This window comes from Paralichthys olivaceus, chromosome 19, assembly GCF_024713975.1.
Source record: "Paralichthys olivaceus isolate ysfri-2021 chromosome 19, ASM2471397v2, whole genome shotgun sequence".
NCBI lineage: Eukaryota > Metazoa > Chordata > Actinopteri > Pleuronectiformes > Paralichthyidae > Paralichthys > Paralichthys olivaceus.
In genome coordinates, this window is record NC_091111.1 from 12732848 (window position 1) to 12750215 (window position 17368).

The 17368-nt window shown below is 40.9% G+C and overlaps 1 protein-coding gene across 1 annotated transcript in view; it reads right to left on the reverse strand.

Moving 5' to 3' along the window:
* The window catches only part of sash1a (SAM and SH3 domain containing 1a), a 214274-nt gene that overhangs the window by 152552 nt on the left and 44354 nt on the right, over window positions 1–17368 (reverse strand). The window lies entirely within an intron of this gene.

The window sequence follows — 17368 nt, forward strand, 5'->3', positions numbered from 1 at the left end:
TCTCTCCCTCTCCTCCTCTCTCTCTCCCTCTCTCTCACACACTCTCACTCTCTCACACTCTCACTCTCTCACTCATTCAGCATTTCCACGCTTTGGTTTCTCCACACGCATGAGCTCCCTCTATGTGGTGACTGCGGAACTGAAGGTTTCACAGCACTGGGGGCTGATGTAATAGGAGAAGGAGAAGTTAGATATTACTCATCCATCCATGCCTCCATCCATCGTGTATATGAATGAGCAATTCAGGCTGTTTCCTCTTGACTTTACGGCATCAGAAGCAACTGGAGCGCATCTGTCTGCATCAAATCACAGCACCACTGGATGCCGTCATCATTTGTATCAGACAACAAGTCAAACTGTCCAGGAAGAGAGAGAGAGACAGAAAACAAGGGGAATTACAGTGCTTGAATAAGACCTGTCCGCTCTGTCCAAACGGATGCCAGACCAGTCATTGCTGATGCATGCTTTATCAAATGTGATCTGACAGCTTGTTAGGGGTCAGTTTGATACAATCACCATCTCGGCTCGGAGCTGGAAGTGATTTGCCGGGGCCCATTATGACAAGTGGCGGGGGCCGGAGAACAAACAACAGTCAGAGAGGGAGCGCGGGAAGCATAGCAAACAGTCTCCTTTTGGAGTTGCCAAAAAATAAATAAAATGCATGTCAGAATGTCAGTGCGAAGAGGTGCAAGATGCCGGCACGCATCCTTCATCGCGTTCCCAGTCCAATCAGACTGGAGTTAGTTGACATTTCCTGTGATTTGGCTGTCTGCTGCTGTCAATGCAATTACCCAGAAATGCTCTGTTGTCCCTCATCCTTTGTAAACACTTGTATATTAAGTGGTTTGACTGACAGGACATTAGGGGTTAAACCAGTGCAGAGCGTGATACTAAAAACAATATGAGTATTCAGCCACTTTTTAGGAAAATAAACCCAAAGTAAAGAACTTTTGTTGGTCTGAGACACAGTGTGGCCTTCATAAGAACATCTCCATGTGTTGGTATTGTGTAAAATTGGCTCTAGGAATAGGACTTTGACTTTATCAGACATGAAAATCAGTTTTAATGTCTCTATTATTGTGGTGACTGACTGAAGACCAACCCTGACAATTAGCAGAAGCTTAAAAAACACAGACCCTACCCTTTAACATTGAGTCTGAACAGCAGACTCTTATATTATTATATTTTTAGCTCTCATATATTGGGATTAAAAAATCACAAAGCTCTATCCTCCCTATTGTTTAAAGACACACCATTAGATCAGTTACAGCAGCAGGGGATTATGGGAACAGAGTGACAGATGGAAGAGGGAGACTGGTGTGCTCTATACGGTGGCTGGACTCAGATTGTGCTCAGGCAGTGCCAGGATTGCTGTGTTTCCACTTTGCTGCCTCAAGGCCATGGTGAGCGACCAGCAGGAGCTGAGAGACGGGAGGGTGGCAAACACCCATGTATTACAAGCTGTAAGGAAATATACAGAACAGTTTGTTTCATCTAAATCACATATTTCCTTAAAAATATTAAGTGTATCTGTCCATGTGTCTTCTTAGCTGACTCTGACTTAATGATTATTCACAGTATGTCATTGGGGAACCCTGAGGGACTCCTGTGCTTTCAAAGATGGTTTAAAACATGTCATCCTTTTCTCTTCTCCATTTCTATTCTAATTCTAATTTAATAAGATTGTATGATAATCATTACTTTCTAGACATTTTGCCTTAGAAATGAAAGTGAACCCATGAAAATATAATTTTTTCTTTCTGAAGTTGAGGCAGAAAGGCAGAAACACATGTCTGTGATTGTTTAATTAGGAAGTAGCAGGAGAGTTAAGCAATCAAACTTTGATTTGGAGTGAGTGGAACCAAAATGACTTGCCCCTTGTATTCCTAAAGGTCAGATATATTTCACTGGGTGTACCAGTTTTTTTCCTGCATAGGGGTTTAATGCACGATAGTTTGTGGCAGACCGGCTTTTGTTTGCTTTATTAAAGTTGTATGTTGCCAAAGAGAAGGTTGTGGTGATGGTCACTTGCCAAGAGGTTCAGCCAGTGTTGTGTTTAGAAAGACAAGAGGTTATATTGCTCCCTCTGAGCAGCGCCACTGGCACTGCTGAGGACAGAATGGACACAACAGTGACTCAACATCTGGCATCATCCTAACAGGAATATAAGCTAAGTGATAGAAAAAGAATTGCAGAACGAGTGCATGTTAGTTTGGTTTCCATATGTATCAGAAAATTTGACTGTATTTTCAGACAATCCACTCATCAACACACCAATTGTTCCATTCGTAAAAAGAAATTCTGTGTTTTCCACTCAGGGTTTTTTAATGCAGAAATTGTGCTTTAAAACAGCATAATGGAAATATATCTGTTAGCGTTATGAAAAACAGCTCTTAACAAATAAAGATAAAAAGGTTGGGAACTACTGGTTTAGCATTAAAATTTGGTATTCAGTATTATGTTTTACTTACAGAGTTTTTGAATACTAAGATACTGCAGTATAGTGTTTACAGATATGATGGATCTTTAATTCAAGTTAACTGCAACACCACTGATATTGTGTAGTATTACATAAGAGTAGGGTATCATTGCTTTGCAGTGACATTAAAAGGGCGTCTATGGACATTTCAGGCGACAGAGCCATTGCTCTTCCCACTGAGTGAGGCGGTGTTGCCCTGAAGCCACAGAACTGCTGCCACATCAATAACACCTCAATAACCACCCCTTAATAAATTCTGAAATGGGGAGCCCAGAGCATTAGAGCTGGTCAATGTGAATATGTGGTGGTGACAGAGCACATTAGCATTGGGGCTGGTAAATATGCATAGGCTGCTTTGACTGTGCTGATTGAAAGAGTGTGAGTGTGGCAGGTTGAGGTCAGGAAAGCTCCAGCACACACAGCTGGAAGGTGAGGGGACGGACAGACAATAGCAGCTCTGCTGACAGCCAGGCTCTTTCTATGCTAATAGTCCACGCTGTGTGCTGCTGTCTTGTCTCTGAACAGGAACACCCAGGTATTAGAAGGTGGGGATTTTCGTCGGGTGAAATCTTTAGGGCTTCTTTGGCTTCAGACATCTGGGTTGCACCTTTCAAGACCTCAATTTTAGAAACCTTTGAAGCAGAGAATGGCTTCTGTCCACCTAGATGCAGAGGCACCATGAAGGTCATGGATGGCGGTTGCTAGGTCGAGGCTTTCGCGGGCGGCTATCTGTCAGCCTGCTGATAGATATGTAGGCTCATCTGCCAACAACACGGCCGCCATGGATACAGAAAACACAAATCACAGTTCATGCTTTGGACTCAAAGTCTTTCTGCAGATAAGGTTAATAATGTCACCTTCAAAAAGGTGCCTTATTTACTTTATTGACAACCAGCCCAAGATGAGAGATGAGAGATGTAACAATGGTTTGTGCGGTGTCAAAATCTGAAAACATTTTACTATTTGAGTCTCTGATTCGGGGGAGTTGGCTGGAGATGATTCTTGAGGGACAGCCAGGAGAAGAGGAAACAATCCTGGCGTGAGCTGATGATTGCCTGTGATTGCTGCACATCACATTTGGCTTCATCAGGGGTAACAGGTTTAGTTGTCCTGTGTTCCTACTTTCTCGTAATGGAAAAGGTTCACTCTGAAAATGAATTCTGTGAACATGGAAAGCAGCAAATTGTGGAGAAAAACTCAAACTTTGGGGGATGTTATAATAATGAGTAGTTCAGTGGTGAACGTGAATGAAAATCAGTCCTAAATCCACATTGTTTATTGTCTTGGGATGCAATTAAGGGAGAAAAAAAAACCCACTGAACAACTTATTTTTGCAGGCTTAAAAATGAGGGAGCTCTCTCCCTGGAGGTCGGTGGCTCAGGGCATCCAGCGGATCTGTTTTCAGCCCTCTGGCTTCTTCAAGGGGGAGAAGAAGGAAAGAGCTTGATCTGTCTTTATGCACTTTTAATTACAAACGGCTGGCTGGGCCTCGAGCTCCAGAGACCAGAGGTGAAGCGAGCATGTCAGGACCAGCTGCCACTCCGCTGGCAGCTCAATATCCACCTAAACATCCCCGAAACTACGGAGGGAGAGGGAGGGTGGCAGCTCGGGGTTAACGCAAGGGTTGCATGTTTGAGCATATCAGCCACTGAGAAAACTGCCAATCACCAGACAGCATGTAAGGCAACAGGTCAGTTGTCTGTGTTAGTATTCCCACTGAAGCCATAGAAGTGACGCCATCAATCAAACCACAACTCTGAGCTGCAGCCGGAGCTAAACTTCTCCTGGGGACTGGCTCAATGAGAGCAACTGGTGGTGATGGATGGATCTCTGATCAGACAGTTGAGGTGATTACCTTCAGAGGAACATGGGCCGATGCAGCGAAGACTAATTTTCTAATCTTACAACTCCTGCAACTGCATTATCAGCTCCAGAACAAGACTGGAGAAGCCTTGTAGCAATAAATACTTGCACCAAAAAAACAATCTGCAAACCAGCGATACAGATTTTTGTTTTAACTCCTGATTATAAACTGGCAGTATACACAAATAGCTGAAAGCGCCTCCCAAGGAATAAAACAGGAGGCACATAAAAGAGATGATAGCTTGTTCAAGGCAAGTGCACGGACCCAGTAGAATAAAGTCATTGCTAATTAAAATCACTCAGACACAAACCCACAGTTAAAATTAATTGTATTTATTGTGCCAAAAATTCAAATGTTATAGCCGACTAATGAGCTGAAAACATTTAGAGGAACCCAGAGAGAAAACGCTTTCATAACAGGTATTCAATTAATTTTCTTTAAATGGGTCAGACTGTCTCCAAATATCTCTAACTCTTGTTATTAGCACTGTTAGAAAGTGAAGCACAACTCAGAAAATGTCCCACAATTCCCTCAAACCAAGTAACCTAAGAAACCGAGCTCTGCTCCGTCTTAAGCCCTTATCATGGAAACACAGGCTTTACACCAAAGAGAGAATTATCAGGCAATATGGCGGCTGTTATTGCCTTCGGCTGTACTTTAATAAGACCCAGCTAACCTGTGACCCGATGTGCAGCGGCAGAGGTAGTTGTGGGAGAGATTTGATGGCTCAAAGGGCGTCGACATGCTCACAGGAACCGCCTCTTAATTCCCAGTCAACTGCCCTGATGCATCATCCCGGTCAACCCGAGTTCGTGTAATTAGTATGGACGGCCGCGCACCATCCGAGCACAGCAGCATAAGTGGATTATGTATATATGCAAATACGTGACACGTGGCCACAGGCAATTTGAGACATGCAACTGTGAGAAGTGATACGATGCATTAATGTGTGTATTTTTATTTCACAACTGGGTACTTTGCACACTGACAGTCGAATGAACGTTTTAGCTAATTGTAAAAGCAACAGACTTGACGCCACCCACCACCACCTCAGTCGCTCAGCTACACAAACACAGCAACCTTCAGAAACACCGAACACACCTGTTGATCTGAAGCCGGAGATAAAAAGAGCAGTAAAATAGTTTGCGGTCCGTCTGCTTGCTGATGAAGTACGAGCACCTCCTCTCGTCTCTTCTCGGCTCCTCAGTTCCTCTTGGCTGCCTTTAATTACAGATGTAAGGATAATCTAGAGGGGTCAGGGTGTGGCTGAAGACGGGCTCGGGGATCTCTGACAACAGATATTGACTAAAACCAACCTGAGCTGCAGCCGCATCAACTCGTGATCTACGACTACCTTACTAGCACAATGGCACCTGGAGGCATAACACTCAACTGACAAACCAGGCAGGTATCTGAAAGACGACTGCTCAACTGAACATTCAGGAAATCTCTTTAAGATTGTTTCACTGCTGAGGACGAGTGAACTGCACCAGACTTGTAATAAAATCCTGAGAGACAATAAAAGACAAGGTGATGGAGGGAGATAGGAAATCGCATCCCAACTAGGAAAGGATTTGAAAATTGATTTCAGCTCTACAGTCTCTTGTGTGTGTTTGCATGTGTGCGTGTGTGTGTGCGAGCAGCTCTGAGCGCTGAAGGGAAGGTTTCCAGCTGATGATAAATGAAGCGTCATGTGACTACAGATAGTGTTTTATAACAATCCCCTCAGCAAAGCAGTGGCGCAGAAAGTCCAATTAATAAAGATTAGCTTGTTTTTTCTCACACAGACCTCATTTTCCTCCTTAATTAAAAGAAGGTGAATGGAAATGAATGAATCATGATGGTTACATTGTAAGTGAAGCTAAGAGATGAAATAACTGAGAAACTTACCAAAAATGAAAGACTGTGTAAAAGCTAAACTTTCTCTAGAAGTGTTTCTCTAGAAGATGATAGTTAACTTTGTTTCTTGGCTGACAGCAGACTCCGTGGACTCTAGACAATTGAATCAATTTAAACTGAGACTGACGACTTGGAAAAAAATGAATATAGTTTCCATTTAGTTTACAGGAGTGTAGAGTTGAGAGAAGACACAAAAGCATAAAGTGAAAAGGTTTTTTAACTAAGCTGCACATCCACCTTTCCCAGTGACTGTACCTCAGGTGGATGAGAGACAAAAGAGTCCACAGAGTCTCATTGCAATAAATCTGGACTCAAACTAGAGTTTATGAGATGGTGGCTGCAAGCCCAGGTTTGTTAGCCCGTTCTATTAATGAACAGGGCTCTGAGCTTTTGTTCCGTCCTCCATACCCACAGGGTCTATGTAATCCTATGATGTATTGGAGGAAAGAAACCCAACATAGAGTTGAGGACAAAAGGTGAATTGTTAAAATAATTATGTGTAATCACACAGATGTCAGTATTTCCACCTTCCTTCACTGCACAGGTCCATGATATATGATAAGCAACGTGAAAGAAGAGGTAAAGTAAATGGGTTATCGAACACAAGGTTCGATGACTGTATTAATCTCCGCCGTGCGACAGAGAAGACAGATGGTTAGTGTGAAAGTCCATTTTTCATTAGGGGTCATTATGGGCGACAAATAATGATGGCTGTGGATGAGGGTTCCATCATAACTCAAAATGATTTCTCAACAAGGGAATGACAAATCAATTAGGTTAGATGTCTGGGTATGATGATGAGATCCTCCTCAGGACAAGCTCAGTTATAGTCCACTACCAACACATTCTCCGATATAATCACAGACACTATACACTGGACCTCATATTTTATGATTTTCTCTTATACAGGTTATTTGTTGGAGTTATTTGTCCAACCAGCAGGGATTTTTAAAGGCTGATGCTTCTACCAATATTTGGAAGCTATATATATTATAAAACAAAATTGGCCATAATTCCTTATGTTGTTATCAAAGCCTTATGGAAAACGAATGTAATTGCTGCTGTATATTTTACAGGTCAATTTTTATGATAAATAACTGGCATTGTAAAATAAAACAATAATTTTGTTTTGTATGAATATTAGCAAACAGCTCATATTGAGCACTAATATTTGCTTAAAAAAATACTAACAGAGTTTTAAATAAGATTTAAACATTCAATGTTTGCTTGAGTCTACAGTGTGTGGAGCATTGGATGACTTCCATTGTACAATGTGGTCATTATTTCCAGTTTAAGTGACTTCTTCATTGCAGATGATCTTTCCACATTTGTTTAAATACATAGATTCCCTTCCTAATTTCTTTGCCACTGCTTTTTCAAAAAAGAAAATGAGCATTCACTAATGAGATCCATCCCACTGCACATTAGTTTACCTGAAAAAACGTCCTTCCTCAAATAATAATTCAGCACAGGGCTTCATTTAAATTGTAGATGAGATCTATTGGAATACATTACCGGGAGAGAAGTTCTGCTGAGGGAAGTTTGCCTTATGCTTCAGAGGAAGGAAAAAAAAAATTGAATATACATGAAACTCTATCCAAGAAAAAGACCACTGGATTAAGATTAAGCTAAATATACTTAAAGTACACTGCACACAGGCTGTGTGATGTTATGATAATGCAAAACAGATTTTGGTTGGAAGGTGGATGTCAGTGAACTTTAATGGTGAATATTCTGGTGAGACTATTTATGAAACATGCAACAGGGGAGCGGAGGTGTTAGACGATTTTTCCCAGGTTGCACACGAGAATGACTTAAAACCAGTGTTAAGTGTTAATATGCTCTTTTCTGGTCAAGACACTATCCCATCCTTGAAAGAACATCTTCTCTAATCGCTCGTCTCTGCAGAAGCCCCCCCCCCCCCACTCTCAAAAGATAATGTATGAGTCTGATGACTTAAGTGTTTTCTATTCAATTTTCTGCTCAAGTAAGCTCCTTCAAACATGCGGCACAATTAAGCAAAGAAATGGCTTGACTACGTTTGATGCACTGCACAGAACCCCCGGGACCTGAAAGTCTCACCTTATAGCATGCACGAGTGAAAGCCTCATACGTACCCACACATGCATACACACATATACACAAAGTCCAGTGAGGTTCAGTGTCTGACAGACATTAATCTCATCCACAGCGATTTTATTTTATCTAAGCGGGCACATTTTGGGTTTATAGGAAATTAGCTTGTTGACTTATTAAATGATGAGAACATTCTGTAGATAATAACCCCTTTTACGTTAGTCCACTATTGTAGCAATGGCTATACAGTTTATGTTTGGTAAAGGCTAATTTAAGCTGCGTTTACCTATGAAAAGAGATACGTCCATTTCAAACAACGCAACCACATACAGTACATTCTCGCGCTCTTTACGTTGGCATGTTGTCAAGCAATATATCCACTCAAGGGCAGAGTCCTTCCTTATGTCTGGTGATCATCTTACTTAAACTATTGTTTACACAACACCCTCCAGGATTTACCGGTGGTACTGCTCTATTGGTTGGTTCAGTCCTTATCCGTAAGTTTTGCACAAATAGACAAGAGACGAAGTGCACACCAAAGGCTCCGTCTGTTTCCATATAACTTTAACACACATGGGGCTTATTACTCCTGGAATATCACTGAGATATAAAATACAGAATTTCAAGGGACAAGCCTGCAGAGAGATACTATACCAGTAAAGTGATCATCAAGAAACCAGGCTGGAGGAGGCCTGTGACACATGGGACTGAAGGATGCATGAGGAGTTGATAGGATAAACAGACTGGCTTGTATGAATGGAACAACTGTCTCTATGACAATCAGCTATGGTGGTGACTTATTTGTCGAGGATGAATCAATGTTAGTGTTGTTGCTTCTGGGTTGAAATGTAGTGGAATACTTCTACAGTTCTAGTGTGAGGCATAACATTGGTTTAATTAAAATATTTATATTTGTATTCTTCTTGGGGAAAATCCTACTTCTGATCCTGAACAAAGGATTGTTTCTTTACACTTCCAAAAGCAACACTTATAAAGCAAGAGTGAAAAGATGGTGGACACAATGCAGTACTGTTAAAAAGCAGTGATAACACCACACTCTCTGAAACTCTCTCCTGGAAGGATTTCAAAGTGTTTCCTGCAATTTAAAACAATGAAAGTGCCACAAATGTTTTCTTATAAAAGATGACAAAACAACTTGGAAGACAAGTTTCAACACAACAACTCAGCTCTACACATCTGACCCATCATTGTGCAAAGCTAGTTGGTGTGAACGTCACTTTCTCATTTTACTGCATAGTCGAAAATTACAGAAAATATGAGATAAACCCCCAAAGTTAGATATAAGAAAGGAGGTGTGTGTGTGTATGTGTTCAATACTATTTAACCAGCCATTAAGCAGCTCTGACTAAAGTCATTAGGATTCATCCTCTGGGGACAGAGAATGTCTGTACTAATTTGACAATCCATACAATAGAGACATTTCAGTCTCAGTCACAGACTCTATATAAAGATGGGCAACACATCTCCACTTCCTCCCACTATCCAGAAATGAAGCCAAAATATCCAGGATATGAACACTGCCATGTTGCGACAAAGACGTCATTTGAAGTTAGAGCATCTTGTTACACAATCTATGGTCAGGAGCAAAGCAGATCTGTTATATCAAATTTCAAAATACCAAAAAACAACCTTATCTGGACAACATCAACTCAACATCACAGACTGATTTCTGATTTAACACCATGAGAAACAGCCCAGAAGTCTGATGTTTGAGCTCATTTTCTCTACGCAGCCCTCAACCTCAAACCAATTACAGACTGGTGTTCAACGGCATGTGGAAGAGTTAACACAGTGGCAGGACAGCAGAATCTATCACAAGAATGTATCCATCATTATAATAATATTCCTATTTAAATGCATGAACAAATGCTTTGCTGCAGGGGTGTCGCACGTTTTTGAGTCTGGAGTTTGTGTTCCGTTTGCTGCGCAGATATTCTTCATGGTTAAAGTCAAACGTCAGCTATTGTGTGGCGTTTTGTACACACGGAGGGTTGTTCGTATTTCAAGGAATCCTCAGCTTAGAAATGGCTTCGACAATTTCTCCTCTCGAAAGACGACAACGTTGAAGAGCTCTCAACTGAATTTGCTTCAGGTCCAGACAGTACGCGGAACATCGTCAGCACAGGCAAGGTCACTATAGCTGAAGGCAACATTCTTCCACATGCCAGATAAGGAAACTCATTTTGTTTTCCGAAATATTTTCACACAAACAATTTCATACCCCTCTGCCTTTTTCCGCTGTTGTGTTTTCTTTGCATTAAAAACAAGTCAGAGCCCCGGTCCCATTAAAGATGCTGTAAGTCTGCCTCGAGCACGGCTCGTCCCCTAAAGTCTGTTTCATGTCTAAGCTGCCTACCTGCTGGGATTTGCTTCTAATGCTGCTGCAGCTGTGTTTGTGTGAAATGGCTGTTTTTAGTGAGGGGGCTGTTTAAACTTCAGGATTTGTGAGAGCAGCATGTTGAGCACAAGTGTTGGTGGCTTGTTATGCGCTGATGCAAATCTGTGATCTTTGGTACAGCACATGTGGGCAGAGCAGAATAAAAATGTTAATCATAAAAAGTCTACACACACACACACACACATACAGGTGAGTCATGTATTTGCCTGAGGATGTTGGTTGCGAGTCAACTCTGCTCTGTGGTCATGCAGTGCACTAAGCATTGTTTTCATGTCATGCTTTATTTGTTTGGCTTATTATATCAAATGGAAAGAGGAAGTGGGTCAAACTTTGGACTCATTGCGTTTATGAATGGATTCATATCAAGATATGGTCAGAAATTCATGTCAGTTACAATTGGGAACAAACACAGCTACTCTCCAAACACTGTGCACGCGAGGTTCGCAAAAGAGCATCTTAACTCTTAGCAACACAGCAAAGAAAATGTTTTCGTGGACCAATGATTGATTTTTTTGATAAGGTGAAGTACGGGGAGGGTGCAACATGATTTAGGGCTACAGTGTTGCCTTTAGGGCTGAACAGCTCAATGTCGTTGAGGGGGAAATGACTGATGGAGTTCATCAAGGTGTATTACGGGATATTGTCAGGGTGGCTGTCCACCAGCTGAAGCTCAGTACGAAGTTGGATGATGCAGCAAGATAATTATATAAATCGGTTGCAGAACGACTTCAAATTAGGTGAATCTACCTTCCAGAGGTTATTGCAGAGATTCTGTGGAATGAACTCAAGAGAACCGTTTGCACATCCTGAGGAAATGCTGGAGCTGAAGCAGGTCTGTAGGAAGAATGTTCCAAACTTCCTCTTGGACACTGTGCAGGCCTGATCCATAATTACTGCAAGTGCCTGTTTGAGGTTATTGCAGCCAGAGGATGCTATTAAACGTTATTAAATCCACTTATTTTTTTCCAACAGCACGGTTCAGTGGACTTGAGGCTGGTCTCTAATTTTGACTTGGATGAAGATCAGATCACATTTTAGGGCCAATTAATGCAAAAAAAAGAAAAAACCTATTGTCTTCACAGGGTCTATTAACTAATTTAACTGAGAAATAGAATGAGGTTTTTCAACATGCACGTTTTTAATCACTGCTGCAATTAACAGCTTTGTAACAACTGATAACATGGGAACCAGGGCATTATTTAGAAAAGGAATATATTCCCGTAAATGGAGAAAAACAGCTGATTTGATAGATTACTTTGGATCTGCACTTTTGAAGATAATTACAGTAAATATTATTAAAGTTACTAACAACTAATAAATTAGACTGAGAGACTCTTAATGTTTTAACAGTTTCACAGTTATTTGTCTTTACATAGCTGCCAAGCATTTCAATACTAATAGGGTGAATAAATGTACAGGACATATAATGTGTATTTTTAATGTAAAAGAGTTGTGGTAATCCATTATTAATTTTTTATTTTGTGTTTTCAGAAGCAGAAGACAGAAGAACAAGCAAAGCTTTTGTAGGAGCACAGATATATACGGAGCACAACAGAGTTGATTTAAGAGCAGATGACCAGTTGACCGTAAAGTACAGCAGCACTGTCACATGCCATAAAGCCTTCCCTGGAGAGGGATGACTATTTACAGCAAATAACTGGCTTTATGTGGAGGTGGCTAAGATATGCACAGTCACACAGGAGAAAATCCTTGTCTCTCAGGGGCAGATTAAAGAAAGAGCTGCGGTCGACAGATTTAGAGGAATGTATTTAATGCTGAATGCAAATAAATGTATTGGTACTCCTGGAATACTTAAACTGTAAAAGGCAAAGAAAATATGTAAATATCTACATTTTATACAAGATTGAAGGTTTAGTTGAAGATTAATCTATAGGTTACATTTGGTTATATAAGGTTCTATAGCAACAATGATTAGTTAATTTTGTTCAATGTTTCAGACAAACACAGTTGACAGAATCAAACCAATAACCAAACATGTAAAAACACACACTAGAGATGCCATTTTAAAGAACATTTTAACAGCCAAGCCTAAAATAATGATGAAGTGCAACCTCCACACCTCCACTCAGACTGTGCTAGATTTCACACTTCAGTGTTTGTTAGTGAGGCCACATGTGAAAGATTAGAGACAATTATTTTGAAGAACATCACCATGTACCAGCAGAGAACTGCTTGTCCAGTATTTTCTGGGCCTGGTCTGTCCTTTCCTTATCACTCTGCACTAGTTACAGCTGCTTTCAGACACGCACTTTACTACTGTAATATATGCCAGTGTTTAAAGGATCAAAATAAGTAGCTGGTCCCACAGAGGCTCATTCTTATGAGCAGGAAAACAAACACAAAATTTCAGGGTTGGGGTTAGGTTCAAATTTGACCTTGAATAAATAAGAAAAATGCAATTTACATGCAAATGATAGCACTGGCATTTGCTGTAATTGGCATTTACGCGGCTCATCTTAAATGATACAATGGCAGCGAGGGGAGGGGACACATTGATGAATGGGTGAAATATGGGTGAAATATTTCTCAGCATCTTGAGTATTCAATCTATTGCCTTATCAAACCTTGTTACTCGCTCTGTCAGTTTAGTGGCTTTTGAATTACTGCATTCAACTTTCTGGTCCTCTGGACCTGTTCAGGAGTCAGAGGTATGGACACACTGAATTAATGCTTTTTCCATTACTTGAAATATTTCGAGCACACACTTCAGGTTTGCCGCTTCGCTGATTGAAAAGGCTGTGAAAGACTCATCCGAATCCAAATCATTCTGATCAAGAGTAGCCCCAAAACACGGTAAAAATAACACGCATAACTCAGGGAACGCATCATGATTCCAACAAGATGAAAGGTTTTTGATGTGGTGCAGAAAAGAGGCAAGAGATTGTTTTCTTTCATCTGTGAGATACAAGTAAAAGAAGAGGTACACACAAACACACACAAACACACAGAAACCCAGGACAAGTGGACAGAGAGATGGAAAAACAAAATCATTATTTCACTCTCCCAACTAATAATTCATGAAAATGAATGTAGCCTACATAAAAAAATAGATATTTAGGGTAGAAGATATACAAAAGTCACCATTAGTGCTAATAATGGTGCAAAATTATTATTAAAAAGGAAACAAAATATCAGAGAACATTTTTGACTGTACACAAAAATGGATGAGATGATAAGTGTCTCATTTGCTCCCTGGTGGATGCCCACAATCTAGGTCTTAAATCATAACTCCTCCATGTTAGTGGATGAGAATAAACATATAAATTTTCCTTTTTTAAATTTTTTTTTTTACATAGTTCTTATCACACAGATTGTTCTGTGCTGATCTTTCCAGGAAGTTTGCTTTCAATTTGTTATTTGAATGTCTTGATTGACGTCAGCGGCGCAAGATGGCAGCATTCGCATCCAGAATATTTTGGCTTCATTTCTGCGTAGTACGAGGAAGAGGAGACGTGTCATTCATCTTTAGGGGGAACTAATCATCAAGGTATATTTGTACTGGGATATGATCACCTGTGCTGCTACACACAGGTCACCTAACATAGATGTGTGTTATCGATTCCTCCATTGATTTCACTCAGACTTTGGTGAACCTCCTCATTATTTCATGTGCTGGCTGCTTTTGGTGGGAGCGGTGCTGCTGTGAGTGGCTCTCACTTGTCCCCAGTGGGATGGTTAGAGGGAGGGTAGCTCTGCAGCGGGTTACCAGTGCTGGAAGACCGGTGGAGAGAAAGACTATTTCTAATGAGCAGCTCTGGGATTATCTTGTGGTAAAGACAAAACTACAACAAAAAGAAGGGGGACAACAAACAGTAGATTGGAATCATGAATTATTTGGTTGTTTCCTTTTGATTCATTATTTCTTCTTCTATGGGAAACATGTTCAACAACACCGTGTGGGTAAACTACAAGAACTCCTCTGCTGTGAAGGTGCAGTAACATATGATTTTCCGGTATTACCATAACAAAGTTTACACACCAAAGACATAGTAAAACCACTGACAGCTTGAAGGAGCTGCTGCATGTTTCTTTACATCTTCAGATTCCCACTCAGGTCCCTCAGCGACTTCTTTTGGAAAGTAGGAGTTGGGCAAAGGCGGCATGTCTCTATGAATAATGCATCTGTTTAGACCACTTTGTTTGCTTAGTTTGGATTTTCATTCTGTCTGTGACAAAGGCAAGTTTTTAGTAAAAGGAAACGAAGGATTTCTCTGTTTAACACCAACGTCTGCTGGATTTATCCAATAAAGTTCACTTGACTTTGCATTTGCGCTTTTGTGATAATAGCTAATATCAAAATATCAAATGAAAAAATATAAAGTAAAGGAGAGAAAGCGAGCACACGATCTTGTCTAGAAGTAACCTAGATTCTGCTACAGATATGGGACGAGACAGGAGAGGAGTGTGACACAAAGTGAACCTCCAGTGAGAAACACACCACAGTTACTGAGACATAAGCTGATTTGTGTCATCTAGTGTTGCTCCATATCTCGTGTACACACCAGTTTGCCTCAGCACTTCAAAGCGCCCCAGCTCAGAGACACGTATTTGTTATTGATAGATTTTGACAGCGAGATACAGTCTTTTTATCCTGTCGGTCTCTGCTACGGCTCCAGCTGGAATGTTCGGTCTAGTTAAGAAAAGCTTGAGAAACAGAAATTTAGAGTGACTTGGCAGCAGATAAAATAAAATCTATTAGTTATGACTGATTTAAAGTTTTAGAGGTATATGGAAGAAGCTATATAAGGAACTGACAGAGAATCTATTCATGCTCATGTGAACTACCCCGGGGGGGATACATGGTTCCATGTGATCTGTACAGTAACATCAATACAAGGCCACACACACACATAAATATATATAGATATATAGATATAAAGGTGGTTGATATGTAACACAGGACTCACATGTACTGTTTGTATGTTGGAGGCATCAACGGTAACACTGCTCATTGACTTTCAATGGAGTGAAGTCGTGTCTCTGAACTTCACTGGGGTTCCAACCAATCAAATCTACTTTAAACAAATACTCAAGTACAGGCACCAGCCAATCACATTATGTTTTAATGTCAGTGTACTTCTCTTTAGCATGGTTCGGACAGCTAGCATGGCACATTAGCACAAAACCAAGCTTTGTTATGTGTCCCAAGGATGAAGCTGATATAAATGTTCAGGATGCAAGTCATATGTGCCCTCCCCCCCATTTGGAGAAATTGAGACATAGTGCGAGGTGTTATCTTGCTAAAGGGGCTTTACTGTCCTCATCACAGCATGCCTCATAGTTGATTATTGATTAACTTAGCAGAGATAAGTCATTCAGGGTTTGGAAGATTGGCTTCACGCTGCGCAGGCTGGCCACATGCCATCTCAATGAGCGTCTTCCAGGTTGATGTCCATGTAATTTGATGACTAAATCAACCATGTCTTGCAGAGAAAGAGCTTGGTTTATTCAAATGTCATCTGAAGCACCTTTCAAGGAATAGTTCACCCCAAAAATGAAAGTTCACTCATCATACACTCACCACTTTGCCAATAGAAGGGTGGGTGAAGTGTTTTCAAGTCCACAAAACACTTTTGGAGTTTCAGGGGTAAACAGCGTAAACAGCCTGGAATCACGCTCACGTTCACGTCACACAAGCTTGCACCTCTCCAAAAGTGTTTTGTCGACTCAAACACTTCACCCACCCCTCCAATGACAGTTTGGGGCTTAACTCAAAAGTAAGAAATAATTTCTTATTACAGAGATGGGCTCGATTTGGAGAAAACTCATGACGAATTATCTATTAGCTAAAAGCAGCCAAAAGCAAAGGACATGATTCCCTGTCACAACCACTGAGTGATTGTAAAGATGGACAACATGACTGCTCTCCAAAAGTGAAGCTAAAACACGGCTGCTGCTTTCAGTACAAATCAAAAATCTTACCCCCTCCATGTTAGTCGATGGGACATGGCACCAAAAATTAATTTTTGTTAGAAACTAATTAACTCAATCCCCCACTCGCTGGGGAAAAGAGTGGTGATGCTTGGTCCATATTTTTATACAGTCTACGTTCACAACTCAAATCAAGCTATTATTTTTTATTTTTTAGCCAATAGCTTTGAGACTAACCTTGTGTGACATGTGCAAGCTGGTTTGTCAAAACAAACATAATTTGGCATAACTCAGGGAAGTGGTACGACACCCCAGGAAACAGACCTGTTCCTGTAAATGGGCCAGACTAAAAAATAAAAAACGCTTTATTATTAACCTTACAGCCATGAGGGTTGGACTGAGATGGGATTAGAGTGTCTGAACTCTGCATGTACAAAAACACCACAGAGGTATTTCTGAAGCCAAAAACAACAAAAACCCCACAAGTCGCAACTGAATAAAATAAAAAGGAATCTCATCCACATCCAGCATAGTGCTTGTGTTCAGCACAATACCAAGCTGTACTGGGAACCACTGAAGCGCTGTAAGCTTTCACTCAACAGACCTCCCATTGGGGCCGTATACAGCACAATACATGGTTGTCTCAGCTGTTCACCTCCTCTCTCCTCCTCCCCTTCCATACTCCATTGTGTCTAGGCTGACTGCAGCTCAGACGGGCCTCTGGGTGGGCAGTTCAGCA